Source organism: Pongo abelii, chromosome 13 (genome assembly GCF_028885655.2).
Source record: "Pongo abelii isolate AG06213 chromosome 13, NHGRI_mPonAbe1-v2.0_pri, whole genome shotgun sequence".
In the NCBI taxonomy this organism is placed as follows: domain Eukaryota; kingdom Metazoa; phylum Chordata; class Mammalia; order Primates; family Hominidae; genus Pongo; species Pongo abelii.
In genome coordinates, this window is record NC_071998.2 from 64,833,644 (window position 1) to 64,851,169 (window position 17,526).

Genomic DNA, 17,526 nt, shown 5'->3' on the forward strand with positions numbered 1-17,526 from the left:
GGGCAGGCATTCTCATTTTAAATTCATCTTTTTATTTTCAGTGACTAGACAATTTTTTATTGAATACTTAAATGAAAATTAATTGTAGTTTTTTATTATAAAATTACATTAATCTAGTCTCCTTAGGAGAAACAATCTGAGCTTATAAAAAGCCTAAATTAATAAATATTTTCAAAGTAATGTTTTTAGGAAAACACTTCTCAGTATTCACAGTAATGAAACTAAGGCTCATAATTAATTAAAGAATGAGTACTCTAATATATCTGTTTTAATTAATAGAGTCATTAGATATAAGCACATCTGTTTCGTGTTAATAGATATTGCCAAAACGGGTTTAACATTTTGTGGAAATAGTTTATTTCATGTAAACTAATCATTTTCTTGGCTTTCAATTTATTATGTATTTTATTGCATGAACAATATATCTTTTCCAGAGATGGTGCAAGAATAACTACTGTATGCTTGAATAAGTCTGAATATTGAACCCACATAGCCCATTTGAATAAGTGTACTCTACCTGTCTCTATTTGTCATGACAGATAAATACACATGCCATTTTTCAGAACTAACTGCTACTTTTAAAAGCATTTCCCTTTCGAGTGCCTGTCTCTTTAGCATTGTTCTATTTCAAAACTCAGAACTGCCTTGTCCTTTTCTTTCCTCTTTCTCCTTCCTTCTATTCCTCATCTCATTCAGTTTCTTCTGCAATATGACTAAACTCTAGCAACACCCTCTTTTCGATTCTTTTATTCTCGAGACCTGAGCTACTTTCATTCTTGCCTTTACCCCCTATACTCCGAAATAATGGTGATACTTTGAGTGTGCTACAAATATCCACTTTCCTCTGAATCCATCATGAGTATACTTTCCCATTTCACTTGAGCTTATCACTCACTTTAGAGTGAAGAATTAGCAAATGTGCTTGCATGGTTTGGCAGGCTTCTTGTGCCTGCCGATTCACACAAGAAGAGTTCATCCCAGGTAGATGCTGGTCCTTCCAACAGGGCCCCAGATCAAAGACACATTGAACACACTCAATGCACAGCCTGGAGCTGAGCCCAACTTACTTTACCATCTAAAGCAGATGAGCCTACTCTAAATCAGATATGCTGATGGACCTGCAGACCTCAGAGCATGACAATAAATTCCCATTGTTGCCAATCACTGCATTTTGAGGTGGTTTGTTACATAGCATTATTGTGTAAAGACCTGACTGACACAAAGTTCTTTCTAATACCACAGGTTTCTGACTCTAAAGTATTTTAAAAAAACATATTCTCATATTTATATTTCTCTGACATGACAAGACATGTAGATGTAATTAAAGGCTATAAAAGAGCTGATTGTGGTTATGATTGAGCACCTAATATATGCCAGGGATCATTTATATATATTATTTTTAATCCATTCTTTTACTGGTAAGAAAATTGATTCAGAAAGTTTAGATAACTTTCTCAAGGTCATGTTACAAGTTAGTGGCAAGTACTCAAACTAGGTCTGCCTGAATCCAGAATGTTGGATCTTCTTCCCTCTCACACTGTATATTATCATTATGCTCTAAATTAAAGTGACAGTCATCATAATAATTTTTTCAGTCCCTAGAATTAATGTTGTTTTCAGATAGTTTCTGCTTATGATTGATATTTGATGGATAGCAAATGGTTAAAACTACCTTCATATAAAAGGATGAAAAGATTTAAAACATTTTAATTATGCACATAGCATAATTTGACATTTTTAAATTTAAAATTTCAAGGTATTATGAAAGTTGTCAGAACAGGTTTGGAAGATGATTTTTATTTGCGATATCACAAAGGTGCAGCGTGTTTAAAAATAAAATAAATTTGTTGTTCTGGGCCTTTCCCATAACATGTCCAGTGATGGACAATTGTATTTGTGCACAGAACAACTTAGATTTGAGAAAGACTAAATAAGTGTTATTTTATCATTATAAAGAAAAAATATGTTTGAAAAATATGACATGCAAATGCTCCAAACAGCAACTTAGTGAAATTATAGTTGAAAGATATCAATTTGAAGTCATTTACTCTTTGATTTCTTTTAGTTCTTTTCACCATCCAAACAAAAACTTCTGTTTTGGGTGTTTGATTTTGTTTTGTTTTTCATTCAGGCATGTTTGATAAATATCGTGGCTTTATTATTACAGAGAGTATCTGTAGAAAAACAGAAGACAGTAATTTTTCTAATTCAAACAGCAGGCTATTGTCTGTCATGATCGGCCACAAAGTAGTTGTATACCAAAATATCAACAATACAATGACTCCAAGCAACAATCTGAAGAAAGGCTTAACAAGAATAAGTATAGCAATATTGTGATGGTCTTGCTTCAGCCCGTCTTGATCTGCCAAAAGGAAGATCTTAAACCGTCAGCATAACTACTATTCCACAAATTTGTTCACATGTGGCATGTCAAAACTTTAGGTAATTAAGATGTCAGAATTTAGATAGTTTAGATGAAATTTGAGATAAAAGTAAAAAATCAAAGTTAGTGGTGTAGTTATGAATTAGGCTTGATGTTGAAAGCAACTCAAATTTACTGTGAGCTTAGAGAATGCTAGGGCATACAAATGAAAAATGAGCTTACTACTAGGCAATTGCTTGCCATGGTAACAAGCCCCAAATTTTTAGTATCTTAACTCGGTAAGAGTTTGTTTCTCCATTACAATTCAGTGTAAGTGATCGTAGTGGTAAGGGACTTGTGCTACTGTCTCCACATCCCTCAGTGGAGTCCTCGGAAAAAAGAGCATGAAGCAAACACACTCCCTTCTTTAACACTCTTACCCTGAAGCGGCATCATCATTTCCACTCACATTCTATCGTGAGAAATAGTCACGTGTCCTTACCAAGTTGCAAAGGAAGATGAGAAGTGTAGTCCCCAGCAGGTAGCCATATGCCAGTGGTAAAACTATACTATGAAAAAGCAACACAAAATTTGTTAGAGAGTTTGCTATATTTCTTCAGAAAATAGTTACTAAATTTCACGATGTGTATTCCATTACAGTAGGCACTATGAAGTTATAAATATCTTTTCCCCTCAGGCAGCTTATAAAATGAATGGGGAAACAAAAGAGATTAATGGCATATGCTTGTAAGCATTTATAGAGCCAGTTCTCATTACTCAGAGGATCATTGTGGATTTATACAGCCAGGTTACTTAGAGGACCATTTTGGATTTATAGATTTGTTGTTTTGTCTCTTTTCCTTTCAACCACATTTTTAAAAACATTCTCTTCTGCTTGAAAAGTATACCATGTTCACACACACACAGACACACACAAAAAATCATGCAGTCAGGAAAACTGTGTAAAATTCAAATCAATCACTTGTTATTTGTCCTCAGTCCTTATAAAACACTTGGCTGAGAAAAACAGATGTTGATTTATTGGAACCTCTCAAATAGTCACGTTCACGCTGCCCTTACCACAACAAATATTCAAGGTTTGATGGACTAATAGGAGACACTTTTATAGGCATAGCAGTGAAGGGAAAACATGTTTGAGATACAGACAAGAGTTAGCACAAGTCATAATAGCACCTATCATTGACCGTGTGTCCATTAGAGTCAAGGCACTGTATTTGTGCTAAACCATATGTATATGTGTTTCATTCTAATGCAGCTTAAAAAGTAGATTTTATTATTTGCATTTTGGGCAAGCATTAGAAAGAAGAAATAACATGACTATTTGTATTTTCAACTAAGTGTTTACGTGTTATTAATTGAAGAAAAGAATGTCCCTTTTAGATTATCATCAGGCATTTAGATCAAGATTTTTTGATGTCCTAGTTGTTTGTTTGCTTGTTTTATAAATGCTTTATTGATACTGTACGGAAAGGAATGTATGAATACTGTCTTAATTATGAAAGATTATGGAATCTAAGAAAATTGTAAAGAACGTATGCAAAGGAGGAAGACAAAGACTTTTACTCAAGAATTAGAGCCAGGTCTGATGGCTCACACCTGTAATCTAAGTGTTTCAGGAGACTGAGATGGGAAGATCCGTTGAGCCCAGGAGTTGGAAACTAGCCTGAGAGACATCGGGAGCCTCGTCTATACAAACAACAACAATAAGAAGAAGAAATTAGTGGGGTATGGTGGTGCCCACCTGTGGTCTCAGCTACTCAGGAGGCTGAGGAACGAGTACCACCATGAGCCCAGGAGTTCAAGGCTTCAGTGAGCCATGATTGGGCCATTGCACTCCAGTCTGGGCAACAGAGCTAGACACTGCATCAAAAAAATAAAAAAAAAAAAGAAAAAGTATTTTTTAAATGTTCCTATGAAGGTTAACATATTAGCTTAAAAGCATTGCATCATATTATAGCAGACCTTTTCCTGAAAGCAGGTTTCGGTATTATGGAAAGGGCCATGCAGGGGAAGAAAATAAATTGTAGAGGTAAGCTTCAGATCACAGAGAACATGCTTAGCCTACTTCATAATTTGTCCGGGGTCAACCATGAGCATAGAAACAACAAAATTAAAGTGGCTAGATCACATATATTATTAACTCAAATATATAGGAAATGCAAATAACACTCAAAGACAAATATGTAACTTGGGTGAGAAGTAAATTATATAGATTAACATTTTGGAAGTTTAGTTTTGGTGAGGTCCAGGAACCATTGATTTTATCTGGCAAAACCAGGGAGTAGTTTCTGGACTGAGTGACAGGGAAACTTTCAAGGTTAGGATTAAAAGGAACTTCTGAGTTTTCTTGCTGCATAAAATGGTTGTCCAAATAAAACTGAAGTTCATTCATCTATATACCAAACATTTATAAAGTACCAATCTCTTCCAGGCACCTCCTTAAGCACAAGCACAGGGATAGCAAATACGTAGTCTTAGAGCTATTCTTTCTTCCTATGCCCATGGCAGACATTGCTAATCAAACACAGTTATCTTTTCCACTTATGTCAGACAGCTTCAGATTGCTTTTCAACACATCACTGCAGGCATTTACTAACAATCTAGTTGCAGTTGACGCAGAGATGAAACTTATTCGCTACTCCAGCATCAGGCAAACAAAAATGGCATAGACATGATCTTATCCCTCAACAAGCACACATTTTAGTATTAAAGGGGGAAGAGATTAGGACGGCTTTGGAGATAGTTGGCTCAATAGCTGTAGCTCAAAACTGCAGAATCAAGTGTACTTTGAAAACACTGAAACCAAAGGAAAAAGAAACTACGAGAAAGCCAAGTTTTTATATGAATATTTCCACCTGTGCACCCAACAATGAACTATAGACCTATTAGATATGGCCAGAGTTTTCTTTAAATCTAACAAAAGCAACTAAAAATTGTAACTAAACTAAATTTTTTTTTTTTTTTTTTTTTTGAGACAGAGTTTTGCTCTTGTTGCCCAGGCTGGAGTGCGATGGCGCAATCTCGGCTCACTGAAACCTCCGCCTCCTGAGTTCAAGCAATTCTCCTGCCTCAGCTTCCAAACTAGCTGGGATTATAGTCATGCGCCACCACGTCCGGCTAATTTTTTGTATTTTTAGTAGAGATGGGGTTTCTCCATGTTTGTCAGGCTGGTCTCAAACTCCCGACCTCAGGTGATCCGCCCGCCTTGGCCTCCCAAAGTGCTGGGATTACAGGCGTGAGCCACCATGCCCGGCCAACTACACAAAATTTTAAATAGTGGCTGTTTTAGTTTAAAGATTATTAAGGAGCAAGCACTCTGAAGTATAAGTGTACTGTTGTTCTCAGCTGAAATGTAAAGGTTAATGAAGCAGGTCTTGTTGGTTGATGATTTGAGGTCAGTTACTTTGGATCAAATGAGCAAAAATGTTTTTTTTTTTTTGGAGTATGAAAAGAAAATCTTTAATAATTTCTAAACCTTCACTATTGACATCAGAAAGCAAAATATTTCTAAGGCAACCAGCAATAGGGAATATAAAAACCTAAAATCATGAAAGTGGATTTTAAAAATAATATCAACAGATAATTATTTTTCTTCTGTTCTCTTTTCTTTCCAAAATAAAATCTCTGTGAAAACCCAACACAACCCTTACCTACATCTGTCAGACTTTACCTTGCTCAGTACTCCAAGTCTTTTATTTCATGTGTTTGCATTCTCTTAAATGTGAATAATATTGAAAGTGTTCACATATATTGTGGTTTTTAAGATAAGTCGATTATTAAATCAGATTTTTTATTTTTAATTTACTAAAATCTATTCACTCATCATCTGTCCTATGAAATGGTGTAGGAGAATATTGCTTGAAATCAGAGAGATTAACATTTAAGAAAAAGAAAATAAAATTATATTAATATTTTAATATCTCTTTTCCAAGGCCTAGACTTAACATTTGAATGAAAATTTTAAATACTTACTCTGTTGTGCTCCCAGCATAACCAACAATATCTGTGAGTAAAATATTAAAATATTACTTTCATTTAATTGCAGTTGAAATAAAATAATGGCAAATAAAAACATCATCCTTGGGTATTAATGTTGTTTGCTTTTATGTTCATCATTTTAAAAAGTAAACACTCATTTGAAACTTAGAACTGAAAGTAATATAACAGGGAAAAAAGGAAATACTGTCATTTAATTGTTTTAATAAGCTGGGCTGCTGACGACTGAAATAGTAATATCTACAAACTGGCTGAAGCATGAGGCAGAGATTTACAACTTAAATAATAGCGGTTTTAAAATAGACAACTATTTAATTGATGTTGTTCAACAGTTTCCCTAATACTTTAGGCTTCATAACTCTTGATATCAACCAAAATTTAGCTACAGCCTGATTATAGCCAATAACTGAGAAATGTTTGTTAACAGGCACAAATGATAAACATCAGTCCTCTATGACTTGCTTCTTGAGAGATCAACCTTTTCAGCAGAAAAATTCTACAAATTGATTGTAGCCGAAAGAGGACTGCATAAGCAGACCTAACCAAGAGCTGAAATCTCGACTCATTTAATGTAATTGTTAGCGTAGAAAGGGAAGGAAATGCTACTATCTGCCCCTCAGTTCAGGTCATTGCTTCCAATGTGACCCATTCTCCAGTGGAAATTCTGGCACAGCGGGAACTTGACATAAGAAAGGATGTTCTTCTGGGGAAAAGGGTAACTTAATGATTTATTAGAACTTTCAGATAAACTGAGAGATTCAGATACAAAGAATGGAAGTCCAAACCATAAAAGACCAGAGTTTTGCAATTCAGCTTAATTTCCTACTCTAGTTCCAAAAATGGAAATGAACTTACATATCTCAGGTTTTTTGCAGCTATCTATTGGCCAGATTATATTTCCTACAGTGACAGACCAATTAGCCAAATATTTCAATTGAGTCAATTTTGTTATGTGCAAGTCAATCAATTTTTAAGAATTAAAATAAACTGAACTGTGCATAAGAAAAAAAGCCCATGTGTGACTTTGGCAGGAAATAATCTAGAAAAAAAGAAGGTCAGAAAACTCATCTAGATAGTCAATCATCAACAAAGATTTATTAAGCACCTACTCTATACTGTTTTAGAAGATGAGAATACAATAGCTAACAGGATTGATCTCCTTTTATGGAGTTGCAACAGAAGCAAAGATACAAATAATAAATAAGCAAATAATTACACAAGAAAATTTTTAAGAATGATGAGTGTTATGGAGATCATTCCTTTCTAATACGCAATAAGGTAGACAGTAGTGAGAGAATAGGAAGGAGTGATTTGGAAAGGCCTTTCTGAAGAGGCTACCTTTGAACTGAGACCTGAAGCATGAAAAGGCACAAGCCAAGCAAAGATCTGTAAAAGAAAATTTCAGGAAGTGGGAACAGTATGTGCAAAGGCCCTTACAGGCATAAACTCAGTATGTGTCAAGAACAGACACAGAAAGATGGGAAGTCGCTGGAGTACAGATCATAATGGAGAGCTCTGAGAAGAGGTTAACATGGTAGCCAGGAGCCTTTTAGTTCATTGTGAGGAGTTTGTGATCTATTCTAGTACAAAGGAAAGCAATTGGAAGATTTTTCAAAATAAAGTAAATCAGAGGTCTTAATATTTTTCCCAAGATCTTTCTGACTTCCAGACACCATAAATTATAAAAGACTGTACTGGAAACCAAAAGACCATAAGCATGAGACTTCCACAGTGTATTAAAATCTTATGGATAACTTTCTTCAGGTCATTGTCTAATGTAGACAAAGCCTAATGTCTCTAGTACTGGCCAAACTCTATAATACAAGCACATTCAATTAATTTTTTTAAAAATTTACAAGGCATCCTTATTGACCAGTGAAAATCATTTAATAAGTTTGTGGGTTTCTGCTGTTCAAAAAAGAGTTCCTAGCGTAGAGGCATCTCTGTTCTTTTTCTACTATGAGCAAAGTGGCATTTCTTCTGTGAGGTTTTGAAGGAGCTTATTTTGGAGATTTTATCAATTTCTTTTTTAAAACTGCCTTTCCTTTCTGCATTGACCTCAGCATTTCTTATTTGATATACTGTTCATTATTAAAGCTTGAATTTAAGGTGAACTAACTCAATAAATATCTTCGTGTAATTGACTTGTGGGGACCAACTCACTAAACTAAACTAAACAGTACAGGAAGGAGCATTAAATTGCATAGAAGATATGATGGGAAAGAACATGAAATTACACAGAAGGTTTCCTGGATAACCTCTAACTATGGTTTCCCTGTTCTTTATTTTCTTTGCTAAATGTTCTTTCTCTTAAAACTTTGTATTAGAACATCAATAAAATTTAACTTATAGATACCAATAAAGATAGCTTCGAAGCAGTTAATTATATTGAAACACATTCAATTCTTTATCTTCTCTGCTTCTCAGTCACCAGGTTTAGCCTGGAAGGCAAATCTCCTGGATCTTTGTCTAATGTTCTTTCCAATAAACCAGAAGTCTGAATATGCCTGTGACCGTGGAGGTACACAAAGTCTTTCCAAGGGACTCAGTTGAAGGTATTGTGTTGATTTCTCTTTTCATACCTCCTTTTTCACAATTACCTATTTCTGCCTATACAAATGAAAGAAGTAATTCTCAATCATAGCTAGTTTTACTTTGGTATGTTGTTATTGGGGGAAAATATCACAGAGACCATTCAAAACATTGACTTTAGGTTGAGAAAAGATGGCCCAAATGACTTCCATTCAGTTTTTTCAACAGCAACATCAATCAAGGGATTGTGCAACATTGCTGTTGCAAAACTTCCTCCATTCTCATTTTTTTATTTATGCCAACAAATTTTCTTAGAACACAGCTCATGATAAAAGGTAAAGCAAAAATTGATTCTGAGTTTTATCTCATTCTAGCAATAAATAAGCTTTATCCATGGATGCATGATTTTTTTTCAGAAGAATAAATTTCCATACATTTCATTAAAAGATACACTCCTAATTAAGTATACTTTTTATATTTAATCATTATTATCAAAATGTATAATATATGCAGGTATGTGTGTGTATATATGTAGAGAGAGAGAGTAATCAACTGTATACTAATAATAGCTGTAATGATAACTCAATGCAGAAGAATAATCTGTTTTGCAAATTTATTTTATTGTTGTAAAATACGTATAAATTTGCCATTTTAACCATTGTTAAGTGTACAATACAGTGACATTAATTACATTCACAATGTTGTGCAACCATTACCTCTATTTCCAAAACTTTTTCATCACCCAAACAGAAATTGTATAACCACTGAGCAATAATTCCACATTTCCCCTATGCCAGTGCCTGATAACCTCGCTGTATGAATTTGCATAGTCTAGATAAGTTATGTAAGTGGAATCATAATATTTGTTTTTTTGTGTCTGGTTTATTTTACTTAGCATAATGCTTTAAGTTTCATCCATGTTTTTCATGTATCAGAACTTTCTTTTTATAGCTGAACACTATTCCATTGTATGTATACACATTTTTGTTTTTTAATCTTTTGACCATTTGATTATAATGTGTCTTGGTGTGGGTTTCTTTGGCTTTATCTTATTACAGTTCATTGAATTTCTTGGATATATAGATTCAAGTATGTCATCAAATTTGGGAAGGTGTCAGTCATTATTTCTTCAAACATTCTTTTTGGTCATTTCCTTACATTCTTCTTCTGGGACTCCCATAACACATATGTTGGATTGTTTGGTGATATCACACAGGTTCCTTAGACTCTGATGAACTTTTCCTTATTTGTTTTACAGTCTGCAACTCTGACAATGATTTTAAGGTACTACTGTCAAGTTCACTGATTCTTCCCCCTGTTTGAATATGCTTTTACAACCCTCTAGTGAACTTTTTATTTCAGTTACTCTACTTTTCAGCTCCAGAATTTCTATTTGGCTCCTTTTAATAATTTCTGTCTCTTTATTGATATTCTCATTGTGTTCATTCATCATTTTCCTGATTTTTTTTACTTCTTTGTCCATGATTTTCTTTAGCTTGTTGAACATATTTAAGACAGTTGTTTTAGAGTCTTTGCTAGTAAGTCTGATTTCTAGGCTTCTTCAGAGATTATTTCTTCCTATTTATTTTGTTCTTCTGAATGGACCATTTTTTCTTATTTCTTCATATGCCTTTTTCTTTTGGTAACAGACATTTAAACACTATAATGTGGTAACTCTGGAAAACAGATTTTTCCCCTTCCCCAGTGTTTTCCTTTCCTCCCTTCCCTCCCTCCTTCCTTCCTTCTTTCCTTCCTTCCTTTCTTTCTTTCTCTTTCTTTTTTCATTCTTTCTCTCTTTCTTTGTTCTTTCTTTATTCTTTCCTTTATTTTTTTTCTTTCTGGTATTAAAGGCTATAGCAGTCCATTGGCTTAGTGACTTTCTCAAACTATTTATGCAAAGACACTGTTATTTATCATGTGTAGTCACTGAAATTGCTGTTCTTCAGCTTGTGTTCAGCTAGAGTTTTGACAGAAATTTCCCTGAAGACCAGAAACTAAAAACAAACAAACAAACAAATAAAAAAATAAAACTCTCTTCTAGCCTTTGTATATTGGTGGTGTGCAAGAGCAATCTTTCAAAGCTTAGCCAGGCTTGCACTGAGCCTAAGGCTCAGCCTGAGATGTAAGCTTAGGGTCTTCTCTGTCCTTTTCTGAGCATGCACCTTGCCCTGGTCATGTACATGAATGTCTAAATTTCTCCATATTCATAGTGCACTGAATAACCCAATTTTCTTTTTTTATTTTTTTTATTTTTTTTATTTTTTTTATTTTTATTATTATTATTATTATTATTATTATTATTATTATTATACTTTAGGCTCTATGGTACATGTGCGCAATGTGCAGGTAAGTTACATATGTATACATGTGCCATGCTGGTGCACTGCACCCACCAACTCGTCATCTAGCATTAGGTATATCTCCCAATGCTATCCCTCCCCCGTCCCCCCACCCCACAACAGTCCCCGAAGTGTGATGTTCCCCTTCCTGTGTCCATGTGTTCTCATTGTTCAATTCCCACCTATGAGTGAGAATATGCGGTGTTTGGTTTTTTGTTCTTGCGATAGTTTACTGAGAATGATGATTTCCAATTTCATCCATGTCCCTACAAAGGACGTGAACTCATCATTTTTTATGGCTGCATAGTATTCCATGGAGTATATGTGCCACATTTTCTTAATCCAGTCTATCATTGTTGGACATTTGGGTTGGTTCCAAGTCTTTGCTATTGTGAATAATGCCGCAATAAACATATGTGTGCATGTGTCTTTATAGCAGCATGATTTATAGTCCTTTGGGTATATATCCAGTAATGGGATGGCTGGGTCAAATGGAATTTCTAGTTCTAGATCCCTGAGGAATCGCCACACTGACTTCCACAAGGGTTGAACTAGTTTACAGTCCCACCAACAGTGTAAAAGTGTTCCTATTTCTCCACATCCTCTCCAGCACCTGTTGTTTCCTGACTTTTTAATGATTGCCATTCTAACTGGTGTGAGATGGTATCTCATTGTGGTTTTGATTTGCATTTCTCTGATGGCCAGTGATGGGGAGCATTTTTTCATGTGTTTTTTGGCTGCATAAATGTCTTCTTTTGAGAAGTGTCTGTTCATGTCCTTCGCCCACTTTTTGATGGGGTTGTTTGTTTTTTTCTTGTAAATTTGTTGGAGTTCATTGTAGATTCTGGATATTAGCCCTTTGTCAGATGAGTAGGTTGTGAAAATTTTCTCCCATTTTGTAGGTTGCCTGTTCACTCTGATGGTAGTTTCCTTTGCTGTGCAGAAGCTCTTGAGTTTAATTAGATCCCATTTGTCAATTTTGGCTTTTGTTGCCATTGCTTTTGGTGTTTTAGACATGAAGTCCTTGCCCATGCCTATGTCCTGAATGGTATTGCCTAGGTTTTCTTCTAGGGTTTTTATGGTTTTAGGTCTAACATTTAAGTCTTTAATCCATCTTGAATTGATTTTTGTATAAGGTGTAAGGAAGGGATCCGGTTTCAGCTTTCTACATATGGCTAGCCAGTTTTCCCAGCACCATTTATTAAATAGGGAATCCTTTCCCCATTTCTTGTTTTTGTCAGGTTTGTCAAAGATCAGATGGTTGTAGATATGTGGCATTATTTCTGAGGGCTCTATTCTGTTCCATTGATCTATATCTCTGTTTTGGTACCAGTACCATGCTGTTTTGGTTACTGTAGCCTTGTAGTATAGTTTGAAGTCAGGTAGCGTGATGCCTCCAGCTTTGTTCTTTTGGCTTAGGATTGACTTGGCGATGCGGGCTCTTTTTTGGTTCCATATGAACTTTAAAGTAGTTTTTTCCAGTTCTGTGAAGAAAGTCATCGGTAACTTGATGGGGATGGCATTGAATCTGTAAATTACCTTGGGAAGGATGGCCATTTTCATGATATTGATTCTTCCTACCCATGAGCATGGAATGTTCTTCCATTTGTTTGTATCCTCTTTTATTTCCTTGAGCAGTGGTTTCTAGTTCTCCTTGAAGAGGTCCTTCACATCCCTTGTAAGTTGGATTCCTAGGTATTTTATTCTCTTTGAAGCAATTGTGAATGGGAGTTCACTCATGATTTGGCTCTCTGTTTCTCTGTTATTGATATATAAGAATGCTTGTGATTTTTGTACATTGATTTTGTATCCTGAGACTTTGCTGAAGTTGCTTATCAGCTTAAGGAGATTTTGGGCTGAGACAATGGGGTTTTCTAGATATACTATCATGTCATCTGCAAACAGGGACAATTTGACTTCCTCTTTTCCTAATTGAATACCCTTGATTTCCTTCTCTTGCCTAATTGCCCTGGCCAGAACTTCCAACACTATGTTGAATAGAAGTGGTGAGAGAGGGCATCCCTGTCTTGTGCCAGTTTTCAAAGGGAATGCTTCCAGTTTTTGCCCATTCAGTATGATATTGGCTGTGGGTTTGTCATAAATAGCTCTTATTATTTTGAGATACGTCCCATCAATACCTAATTTATTGAGAGTTTTTAGCATGAAGTGTTGTTGAATTTTGTCAAAGGCCTTTTCTGCATCTATTGAGATAATCATGTGGTTTTTGACTTTGGTTCTGTTTATATGCTGGATTACATTTATTGATTTGCGTACATTGAACCAGCCTTGCATCCCAAGGATGAAGCCCACTTGATCATGGTGGATAAGCTTTTTGATGTGCTGCTGGATTCTGTTTGCCAGTATTTTATTGAGGATTTTTGCATCAATGTTCATCAAGGATATTGGTCTAAAATTCTCTTTTTTTGTTGTGTCTCTGCCAGGCTTTGGTATCAGGATGATGCTGGCCTCATAAAATGAGTTAGGGAGGATTCCCTCTTTTTCTATTGATTGGAATAGTTTCAGAAGGAATGGTACCAGCTCCTCCTTGTACTTCTGGTAGAATTTGGCTGTGAACCCATCTGGTCCTGGACTTTTTTTGGTTGGTAAGCTATTGATTATCGCCACAATTTCAGCTCCTGTTATTGGTCTATTCAGAGATTCAACTTCTTCCTGGTTTAGTCTTGGGAGGGTGTATGTGTTGAGGAATTTATCCGTTTCCTCTAGATTTTCTAGTTTGTTTGCGCAGAGGTGTTTGTAATATTCTCTGATGGTAGTTTGTATTTCTGTGGGATTGGTGGTGATATCCCCTTTATCATTTTTTATTGCATCTATTTGATTCTTCTCTCTTTTTTTCTTTATTAATCTTGCTAGCGGTCTATCAATTTTGTTGATCCTTTCAAAAAACCAGCTCCTGGATTCATTTATTTTTTGAAGAGTTTTTTGTGTCTCTATTTCCTTCAGTTCTGCTCTGATTTTAGTTATTTCTTGCCTTCTGCTAGCTTTTGAATGTGTTTGCTCTTGCTTTTCTAGTTCTTTTAATTGTGATGTTAGGGTGTCAATTTTGGATCTTTCCTGCTTTCTCTTGTGGGCATTTAGTGCTATAAATTTGCCTCTACACACTGCTTTGAATGCATCCCAGAGATTCTGGTATGTTGTGTCTTGGTTCTCGTTGGTTTCAAAGAACATCTTTATTTCTGCCTTCATTTCGTTATGTACCCAGTAGTCATTCAGGAGCAGGTTGTTCAGTTTCCACGTAGTTGAGCGGTTTTGAGTGAGATTCTTAATCCTGAGTTCTAGCTTGATTGCACTGTGATCTGAGAGATAGTTTGTTATAATTTCTGTTCTTTTACATTTATTGAGGACAGCGTTACTTCCAAGTATATGGTCAATTTTGGAATAGGTGTGGTGTGGTGCTGAAAAAAATGTATATTCTGTTGATTTGGGGTGGAGAGTTCTGTAGATGTCTATTAGGTCTGCTTGGTGCAGAGCTGAGTTCAATTCCTGGGTATCCTTGTTGACTTTCTGTTTCGTTGATCTGTCTAATGTTGACAGTGGGGTGTTAAAGTCTCCCATTATTAATGTGTGGGAGTCTAAGTCTCTTTGTAGGTCACTCAGGACTTGCTTTATGAATCTGGGTGCTCCTGTATTGGGTGCATATATATTTAGGATAGTTAGCTCTTCTTGTTGAATTAATCCCTTTACCATTATGTAATGGCCTTCTTTGTGTCTTTTGATCTTTGTTGGTTTAAAGTCTGTTTTATCAGAGACTAGGATTGCAACCCCTGCCTTTTTTTGTTTTCCATTTGCTTGGTAGATCTTCCTCCATCCTTTTATTTTGAGCCTATATGTGTCTCTGCACGTGAGATGGGTTTCCTGAATACAGCACACTGATGGGTCTTGAGTCTTTATCCAATTTGCCAGTCTGTGTCTTTTAATTGGAGCATTTAGTCCATTTACATTTAAAGTTAATATTGTTATGTGTGAATCTGATCCTGTCATTATGATGTTAGCTGGTTATTTTGCTCGTTAGTTGATGCAGTCTCTTCCTAGTCTCGATGGTCTTTACATTTCTGTATGATTTTGCAGTGGCTGGTACCGGTTGTACCTTTCCATGTTTAGCGCTTCCTTCAGGAGCTCTTTTAGGGCAGGCCTGGTGGTGACAAAATCTCTCAGCATTTGCTTGTCTGTAAAGTATTTTATTTCTCCTTCACTTATGAAGCTTAGTTTGGCAGGATATGAAATTCTGTGTTGAAAATTCTTTTCTTTAAGAATGTTGAATATTGGCCCCCACTCTCTTCTGGCTTGTAGAGTTTCTGCCAAGAGATCCGCTGTTAGTCTGATGGGCTTCCCTTTGATGGTAACCTGACCTTTCTCTCTGGCTGCCCTTAACATTTTTTCCTTCATTTCAACTTTGGTGAATCTGACAATTATGTGTCTTGGAGTTGCTCTTCTCGAGGAGTATCTTTGTGGTGTTCTCTGTATTTCCTGAATCTGAATGTTGGCCTGCCTTGCTAGCTTGGGGAAGTTCTCCTGGATAATATCCTGCAGAGTGTTTTCCAACTTGTTTCCATTCTCCCCATCACTTTCAGGTACACCAATCAGACGTAGATTTGGTCTTTTCACATAGTCCCACATTTCTTGGAGGCTTTGCTCGTTTCTTTTTATTCTTTTTTCTCTAAACTTCCCTTCTCGCTTCATTTCATTCATTTCATCTTCCAGGGCTGATACCCTTTCTTCCATTTGATCGCATCGGCTCCTGAGGCTTCTGCATTCTTCACGTAGTTCTCGAGCCTTGGTTTTCAGCTCCATCAGCTCCTTTAAGCACTTCTCTGTATTGGTTATTCTAGTTATACATTCTTCTAAATTTTTTTCAAAGTTTTCAACTTCTTTGCCTTTGGTTTGAATATCCTCCCGTAGCTTGGAGTAATTTGATCGTCTGAAGCCTTCTTCTCTCAGCTCGTCAAAGTCATTCTCCATCCAGTTTTGTTCCGTAGCTGGTGAGGAACTGCGTTCCTTTGGAGGAGGAGAGGTACTCTGCTTTTTAGAGTTTCCAGTTTTTCTGCTCTGTTTTTTCCCCATCTTTGTGGTTTTATCTACTTTTGGTCTTTGATGATGGTGATGTACAGATGGGTTTTTGGTGTGGATGTCCTTTCTGTTAGTTTTCCTTCTAACAGACAGGACCCTCAGCTGCAGGTCTGTTGGAGTACCTGGCCGGCCGTGTGAGGTGTCAGTCTGCCCCTGCTGGGGGGTGCCTCCCAGTTAGGCTGCTCGGGGATCAGGGGTCAGGGACCCACTTGAGGAGGCAGTCAGCCCGTTCTCAGATCTCCAGTTGCGTGCTGGGAGAACCACTGCTCTCCTCAAAGCTGTCAGACAGGGACATTTAAGTCTGCAGAGGTTACTGCTGTCTTTTTGTTTGTCTGCGCCCTGCCCCCAGAGGTGGAGCCTACAGAGGCAGGCAGGCCTCCTTGAGCTGTGGTGGGATCCACCCAGTTCAAGCTTCCAGGCTGCTTTGTTTACGCAAGTGAGCCTGGGCAATGGCGGGCGCCCCTCCCCCAGCCTTGCTGCCGACTTGCTGTTTGATCTCAGACTGCTGTGCTAGCAATCAGCGAGACTCCGTGGGCGTAGGACCCTCTGAGCCAGGTGCGGGCTATACTCTCCTGGGGCACCGTTTCCTAAGCCCGTCGGAAAGGCACAGTATTCGGGTGGGAGTGTCCCGATTTTCCAGGTGCCGTCTTTCACCCCTGGAAAGGGAACTCCCTGACCCCTTGTGCTTCCCGAGTGAGGCAATGCCTCGCCCCTGCTTCGGCTGGCGCACGGTGCACTCACCCACTGACCTGCGCCCACTGTCTGGCACTCCCTAGTGAGATGAACACAGTACCTCAGATGGAAATGCAGAAATCACCCGTCTTCTGCGTCGCTCGCGCTGGGAGCTGTAGACCGGAGCTGTTCCTATTCGGCCATCTTGGCTCCTCCATAACCCAATTTTCAAAAGAAATTCTCCCCAGCTTTTGTTCCCAGATTATGTGGTCTATTGTGCCTTTTAACCATAATCTTTTATGTGAAGTGTCTGCAGTTGTTGCTTCACCTTGCAGGAGTTTTGAGTAATGCCTACCACCTTTCTAGTGCAAGGTGTGAGTTAGGTAAAAGAGACAAGTACCATAAGCCACTCCTTCAGGCAGCCTCCAAATAAGTAAGAACCAACATACAGAACAATTTGCAAATCAGGTCAGCTCTGCTCCCCCCAGGGACCAGAGTCCTACACTGAGAACATAGGCT